We start from the raw sequence: 8,732 nt of genomic DNA on the forward strand, positions 1-8,732 counted from the left end.
CCTGTGAGTTTTCTGGTAAACTGTTACATATTTACATCAGAGATGGGTTAGATTCTTCTAACCCATGATTTATTTTTCCTGAGCACACAACTAGATTACTTTTCTCACAACCAGCTCAGTTATGCAGTATCTGAGTTCTAAACATGAAAATGTGTGTACAGGTGATGTACACTTCTCCTAAGCCTGGTCCATATGATCTTCAATCCTCAATATGATACTTTCAATTCGGTTTCCTGATTTCAGTCTAGGTAAATATAGAGAATCCAAAGTCCTAGGAGATAAATTCAGTAAATGAAGAAGCATGTGTCTCTGAATAATCAAACAGAACAAGATTTGCATCTCCTTTTACCACCACAGGCAACACACTTAGACGCCCCTATTAGACTATGATATTAATAAAGAATACTTCTTCATTATATAGGTTACTGAGATGTCCAGACTAGTAGCCTATTTTGTCTAATTTAGTACTCTACTCATTCCTTTCTACTAACTTTTATATGTATGTGTATATATGGATTGCTCAAGAACTTGGAATGATTATTCTGTTTACATGGTTACCAGAGCACAGAGTCTTTCCTATTAGTCACTCTTGTTAAATCAAATAAGCAAGCAATGCTACCTCTAAATAGCAATTTCTCTTCATATCCATTATGTATACCTTCTTTATTAAGCTTCTGATTTTCCTACATAGATGACTGAAATTGTCTCCTCTATTTTCTCCTTGCCCTCACCCTCATTCTTATAATTCATTGGCCAGTCATTGCAAGAATAGTCTTTCTAATATAAAAAATGTGGTTTTGTGCTTCTTTTGCATGAAGTTCAGTGACTTCTCATCACCTAATAACTAATATGAGAGGAAATTAGCATTGTTTTAGAATCTCTTTTTTTGCCCGTCAGTTATTAAACATCCTAAGCTACTACAGACCCAAGGGCCCCAAGTGTAAATATAAGATAACTGAGTTCCAAAGCTTTATTCAGAGATCTAGAATCCACAAGTAGTCCATGTTGACTGGAAAAATGATATAGATGGAGTACATATGCATCACAACCAAAAATGAGTTAATATATGTAATTATGCAATATATGTGAACTATTGTTGTCATCCCAGTTTTCCAAAAGTATGTGCTTATTCTTGCAATTAACAAAGTAAGTTCATTCACAACGTATTTTTCAGTTATAGGATGCTAAAGCTTAACTACTCTAATGAGTGTTGGAGACTCAACATTTTGACCTTACAAAGGGAATTACACATGATGTTTAAGACCACTAGAGATTCTTTGAATGGACAATGACATTGATTATGTACATGGATTGGGTTCTGTGGCTTGCCTCAACCTCCCCACTACTTTATTTCTAGGATGCCTTCCTGTGCTGCACAGATGAGAAAGCTAAAGGCTATCTTTCCAATTTTCTCTTCCAGCAAGAGATTGAGAGTTCTGGGTGCACAAAACAGATGTAGTCTTCCAAGATTTAGAAACTGAAAACAGGGCATGCCATCTCCTTGTTTTTCCTGGCTGTTTTTTCTGCTATCAAGAAATCTTGTAGAGATTGTTTTCTACATCAGGGATCCTGTGCCCATTTTCTGATTTCCTGAGTTATGCAAAGCAGTTGAGTGACAGCTGCATCCATGAGGCCTTCCTGATTCATTGTCAGCAATGACAACATGACTTTGGATGAATAATTCTACCGGTGGCTTCAGTGTGACAGTACTATGGTCATCTAAGAATCATTCTGGTGTCAATCCACAACTCATTCTTATGAGCTTCCCAGGATTTTGTTAACTATGGTTTTTAGTTAAATGATTTCTTCTTAAGATGACCATATTAGTTTGTGTTTCCTTCACCGAATTTTCACTGACAGAGGCCTTAGAGAATAAATGTCTTCTCCTTCCATATTCCTCTTATTGTCTTCAGTCCAGGAATCTTCTCTGAAAGGAAGCCTTTAAATTCCTCAGCTGAGTCAAGAATTTTTCCTTTCTGTTTCTTTTCTAGGCATGATTCTATGATACCATTATTTGCCCGGACAAATAAACTTATAAATATACATTATTTTAGTCACTTGTTTCCAGGTAAATGACAGATTAAGAAATTACTTCCCACTTAGTTTAGGAATTCTAGTCTCTCACTTTTACCTAAAATTGTTCAAGTCTACTGAGTTCTGTACAAATTCACAAAAAGACATTTTTCTTTCTCTTTATATATCTCAGAAAAGCCTTTTCTGACCATCTCATTAAAAAATGGAACATTTCTCTCCAACACTCTGACTACATACCTTTTTCATTTGTCTTAATATTAATGCAATTTAGCATACTATGAAATTATCTTATTTATTCTGTTTGTTGTCTATTATATTTCTCCTCTCAACTACACTAAAAACTCCATAATGACAAAAGATTTTTGCCCTTCTCTCCGATTTAAGAAGGTAGAATAAAGTCTGGCATGTTGGGTCATACTTGTAATCCTAGTTACTCAGGAGGTAGAGATCTGAGCATTGAAATTTGAAGCCAGCTTGGACAGAAAAGTCAATGACACTCCATCTCCAATTAGCCAACAAAATGCCAGACAGGAGGCATAGCTTAAGTGAAGAGCATCAACTATAAGCGAAAAGCTGAGCAAGAGTGCAAGTCCTTGAGTTCAAACCCCAGTACCTGAACCAAAAGGAAGGAAAAAGAAGAAAAGGAGGAAGAGAAGGAAAGAGAGAAAGATGATGAGGGATAGGAGGATGCAGAGTAGTACCTTACAAGTAATAGGAAATACATGTTAATTAATAAATAAATTGAGGAAATGAGGAATGAGACATTACAAACATCCTGATAGATTATATGTTAAATTGATTACTTTTAATATTTGGATTCGCATGGGTTTTTTAAGAAATTATTTTTAAGTAGTTGTACAAAGGAATTGCCATTTAACAAAGCAATGTATGAATACAACATATCTTGATCAAGGTCACGCTGTTTAATAAATTTAATAAATTTTAAAAGATTTGTGTCAAAGAAAGGTTGGACAAATGGAACTGCATCAAACTGCAGAGCTTCTGCAGTGCAAAGGACATAGCTCGCAAGATAAACAGAAAGCCCATGGACTGGGAAAAGATCTTTACCGGCCATACAACGGGCAAAGGCCTCATATCTAAAATATATGCAGAACTAAAAAAATTACATTCCTCCAAAAAAAATCCTCAAAGAACCAATAGCCCCCTCATTAAGTGGGCTAAAGACTTAAAAAGAGACTTCTCTGAGGAGGAAATTAGAATGGCCAAGAGACATATGAAAAAATGCTCTACATCACTGGCCATAAAAGAAATGCAAATCAAAACAACATTGAGATTCCATCTCACCACAGTAAGAATGTCCTATATCAAGAAAACCAACAATAACATTTGTTGGAGGGGATGTGGCCAAAAGGGAACCCTACTTCATTGTTGGTGGGAATGTAAACTGGTTCAGCCACTCTGGCAAGCAGTATGGAGATTCCTCAGAAGGCTAAACATAGAGCTCCCCTATGACCCAGCAGCCCCACTTTTGGGCATCTACGCAAAAGACCACAAACCAGAACACACTAAAACAACCAGCACAACAATGTTCATTGCAGCACAATTTGTCATAGCTAGAATCTGGAACCAACCCAGATGCCCCTCAGTAGACGAATGGATCAGGAAAATGTGGTACATATACACAATGGAATTTTATGCCTCTATCAGAAAGAATGGCATTGCCCCATTTGTAAGGAAATGGAAGGACTTGGAAATAATTATACTAAATGAAGTGAGCCAGACCCAAAGAAACATGGACTCTATGGCCTCCCTTATAGGGAATAATTAGCACAGGTTTAGGTTAGTCACAGCAGAGGATCACAAGAGCCCAATAGCTATGCCCTTATGAACATATAAGATGATGCTGAGTGAAATGAACTCCATGTTACCGAAACGATTGTTATATCACTGTTGTAACTACTGTCAACGTGCTATGTGTAACTGTAGCTTCTATTATTGAGGATCCTCTTATATCCCCTTCCTGTGGTTGTACCTACACTATCTCTGTATCTTATCTGAGTATAGTGGAAACCATGTATGCATGTAAACAGTGGTATATAGGGTAAAAAAAATACAAACAACTACAAAAGCAATACTTGCAAAACTGTTTGGTGTAAATGAACTGAACAACTCATGGGGGGAAAGGGAAAGAGGGAGGGAGGAGGGGGGAATGAGGGACGAGGTAACAAACAGTACAAGAAATGTATCCAATGCCTAATGTATGAAACTGTAACCTCTCTTTACATCAGTTTTATAATAAAAATTTGAAAAAAAAAAGATTTGTGAACAAGAAATGTACTCACTGCCTTACATATGAATCTGTAACCCCTCTGTACCACATTTTGACAATAAAGAAAAAAGTTAAAAAAAATCTGATCGATTAAAAAAAAAGATTTGTATAGGATACACAAAAAGATTGTGACAAATCATAAAACAACAAAGAAATAGAACACATTGGGTGCACACTCATGACAACACTAGTTGCTTCATGTCCATTGTCTTATTGTTTTCATCACAGCTATTATCATCTTCGCTATTTAACACTGATAAAATTAAGGCTAATGAGTGCATCCATATCTACACAACTGGTGAGGGGATAGATTCAGAATTTAAAAATCCACCTATGTTAGATTATAATGCCCATCTGTATTACTATAGCTCTGGACTATTGACAGCTACTTATATGACCAATAGAGTAGACAGGAACCATGTCAACATATAGGCCCTAATTTATGTTATTTTATTATTGCCAGCCCTTATTTTGTTAAAGTAGCAAACTTCTATTTTTTGTGGGGCATCTGTCATTCACACCAAAGAGATTTTGCTTTCCTAAATTTCAGTCTCCACTTCTACTACATAAAAAACCATACTTTCAATAATGCTAGAAGGATCTCCAAAATCAAGTTTAATCAAAAGGAATTTAGCATTGTTTCACACATGAATCAATTTTCAAGGCACGGAACTTCAAGTATCAGCCTTTGCATCTTGTCTGAACATTAAAAAATGGTTTAGCAAGCTATATACTTGTGGACTCAAGACGCTGGGGCAGCCATATCAGATGTGCCTTCATGGTTCACCTGTCTCTTTGCCTGTAACCACCCAAGTATCAAACAATATGAATGATGATATCTCTTTCTTGAAGTTTTAGGCATCTTTTCTTTTTCTCCCCTCCTGCAACTCCTATGGACACTTTTCCAGATACAAGGTTTCTTCTCTGTTTACAAATTGGAACATGGAAATATAAGTCTTACAACTTTGTGGTTAATAAATTTCTAGACACAGAATCAGATGCTAGCTGTAAATAAAAATGGACATGGAACACTGGTCAGGATAAAAGTCAGGGATATATAGGTGGGGGATGTCATAGGATATAAGTTAGGAACATCAGAGATTTGGAGAACAAAGGAAAAAGTCAGCTCTGCTATAAAGGAGCACACATGAATCGGTGGCATGGGTTGGAGGGTGCTCTCTGAGTTATATGATCTCAGTCATACAACTGTTCACTATTTCCCACATCTACCCTTACCCACTAGTAACAAAGGTAAAGTAGACAATTGAAATGTTACCATTGTTACCATAACAAGTAGGGAAAAACAATTCTGAACACTTACAAGAGAAAGTAAATCATTATCAATAAAGCAATTTGGGAAATTATTGCTAAGGCATAAAGGACATGTTTCATGTCCTGTGAAAGTATCAGATTATGTTGTACAAATAGGTCATTAAAATAATCAATAATATAAGTGCAACCTGTCAGATAGCTTAGGGAGTGTGGTTTATTTGTGGAACACCTTTGTTTGGATGATCTGGTTATTGTGAAGCTTAGGTATTTATTTGCAATCTGATTTTTAAAAAACAATTATTTGAGTGCTGGGAATATGGCCTAGTGGCAAGAGGCAAGAGTGCTTGCCTTGTATACATGAAGCCCTGGGTTCGATTCCCCAGCACCACATATATAGAAAAAGCCAGAAGTGGCGCTGTGGCTCAAGTGGCAGAGTGCTAACCTTGAGCAAAAAGAAGCCAGGGACAGTGCTAAGGCCCTGAGTCCAAGGCCCAGGACTGGCAAAGAAAAAAACAACAATTATCTGATAAACCACATTGAAAAAAGTGCTGTTATAATAATCTATAATAAGGATACAAAATAGAGGCAAAGATCGAGTTCTTGATCTACTGAACTAAAAAAGCCAAATGAGTCAAGCCAGAAGTACACAAATACTCTGTTCTTCTTCAGTGCTACCTCAATAATTAGGAACACCACTGTCTTTTGTAAGAAAAACAAAAAATATTTTGCTCATCCCATCCATTATGTTTATTGTGCCACAATATTAAGTTTTAGCAATTTTTAAAGAATAGGTTCCCTAAATCTCTCAAGCATTTTAATTACCTTACTCAGAAGATAAAACCTCTATTTTTCATCTGAAACTCCAAATACTGGACACTAAACATCACTCTATATGACAAGCCGCAAGTCAGAGCTATTTACTGTCAGGAACTATTTTGATATGCATGATTTAGTTAATTCCAACAATAACCCTTAGTAGTAGGAACCAGTGTAACTCCCACTTTCTAGTTCAGGAAACTGAGGACTTAGGTTTGGCAGACTTAAGAAGTTTGTTCAAGGTCATCTAAGTAGGACAATATCAGAGTCAATGTTTGAATCTTGATTTTTTTTTTTGACCAAGTCTTTAAGCTTTAAGCAACTCTGCCTCCATTAGGAGCTTTAGTTTATCCAGACCCCCATGAACATGCACAGATAAAGCAAATATCAATACAAATTGCATAGCTTACAGGAGACATACACTCACAGTAGAATAACAGGCCTATTCCACAAGAAATGACATAAAATTAAAATGTAATTATGTTTCTCCAAAATATAAATAAAAACTAAAATCGACGTCAATATCCAGTGTTTGTCATTCCTGTTAGACATACTTTAGCTATGGAAATACTCTTTCTTGTTGCCAGCATATGAACTTTTTTGTCCCGTATAGCTGTCACCTGAAACCTCCAGTGTGTAGTATTTCCTCACATATCTTCTTATGACCACTAATACAGATACTCTTTTTTTCCTGAAACCCCTAATACATTTAGTCTCCTACTGAAATTTCTGAAGCAAGTAAAATAATCTCTCCCAATCACTCACAACTACAGACAAACCCAAGGGTTTAGAAAGAATAATAGTGTCTACATAAATCACAAGGACACATCCTAAAATGATATTTTCTTTTTCTTAGACTATAAAGCTAACCCACGAGTCTAGAAATTCTATAATCCAGCCTTTCCGTAGCCTACTAAGGAAATGCTCTCTTCCCTTTAAAACTAAACCTTAAGTACCTTCAGACCCTGAGATCTGCTCTTCCACTTTTCTATTCCTCCAGCATTCTAAGTTGGCTAACTCTACCTCCACCTCTGAATCTTGGGAACATTTTGTGTTATGTTGTACATTGCAGCTGTTTCTGTTACTAGACCACAAGGTCCATTAACAACAGGGACCACATCTGTTTGGTGTCTCTTGCAATAACCATGGAAGCTGGCACAGAGAAAGTATTTAATAAATGTTGTTGTATGAATTAATGAATGAGTGGCCATGAAATATATTCTCTTATAGAACTGAGTGATTTTTTCCCGTCCTCACTAGGAAGACAGGTGGAGTTTTTCTGAGCCAGAAAGAGGAAAGACTTCTTTATTACTTGTTTCTCAGATGATCCCCAACACCTTAGACCACCTTTTCCTCCTCTACCATGAAATACTCATTCTTCCTTCCTTCCTTTCTTTCTTTTTCATTTTTTGCCAGTCCTGGGCTTAAACTCAGGACATGAGCACTGTTCCTGGCTTCTTTTTGCTCAAGGCTAACTCTCTACCCTTTGAGCCAGAGCACCACTTCTGGCTTTTTCTGTACATGTAGTGCTGAGGAATTAAATTCACGGTTTCATGTATATGAGGCAAGCACTCTACCACTAGGCCATATCCCAGCCTTTCCTTTCCTTTCCTTTCCTTTCCTTTCCTTTCCTTTCCTTTCCTTTCCTTCCTTCCTTTCCTTTCCTTTCCTTTCCTTTCCTTTCCTTTCCTTTCCTTTCCTTTCCTTTCCTTTCCTTTCCTTTCCTTTCCTTTCCTTTCCTTTCCTTTCCTTTCCTTTCCTTTCCTTTCCTTTCCTTTCCTTTCCTTTCCTTTCCTTTCCTTTCCTTTCCTTTCCTTTCCTTTCCTTTCCTTTCCTTTCCTTTCCTTTCCTTTCCTTTCCTTTTTCCTTTTTTCCTTTTTCCTTTCCTTTTTGCTTTTCTTTCCCTTTCCTTTCCTTTTTCCTTTTTCCTTTTTCCTTTTTCCTTTTTCCTTTCTTCTGCTGAAGATTGAACTCAGCTTTTTCCAGGCGGGTGCTCTGCCACTTGATTCACACCACCAGTCATCTATCAGGTATCACTTTGAGATAGCTTAGAATCAGAGGCAATTCTAGTGTAAGGAAGCTGGGAAGGAAGGAAACACTAGCTAGGATAGGAGTAGAAATTAAAAAAAAATGTGAGAGCCTTTTTATTATTGGCTTTTCTCCTCTGAATAGAAAAAAAAAAAAGTATGAAGAGAGAAGACAAGGAATGAGACCCCACAGAAATTGAAGTATACAAAGAAGGGACCATTACTTTAATTTGGTTATGTCTAGAGCAATGGGAATTTTCAGGGCAAAGGAATCCTAATTCCTAAATCTGCTG

The sequence above is a fragment of the Perognathus longimembris genome, chromosome 5 (genome assembly GCF_023159225.1).
Source record: "Perognathus longimembris pacificus isolate PPM17 chromosome 5, ASM2315922v1, whole genome shotgun sequence".
Taxonomy (NCBI): Eukaryota; Metazoa; Chordata; class Mammalia; order Rodentia; family Heteromyidae; genus Perognathus; species Perognathus longimembris.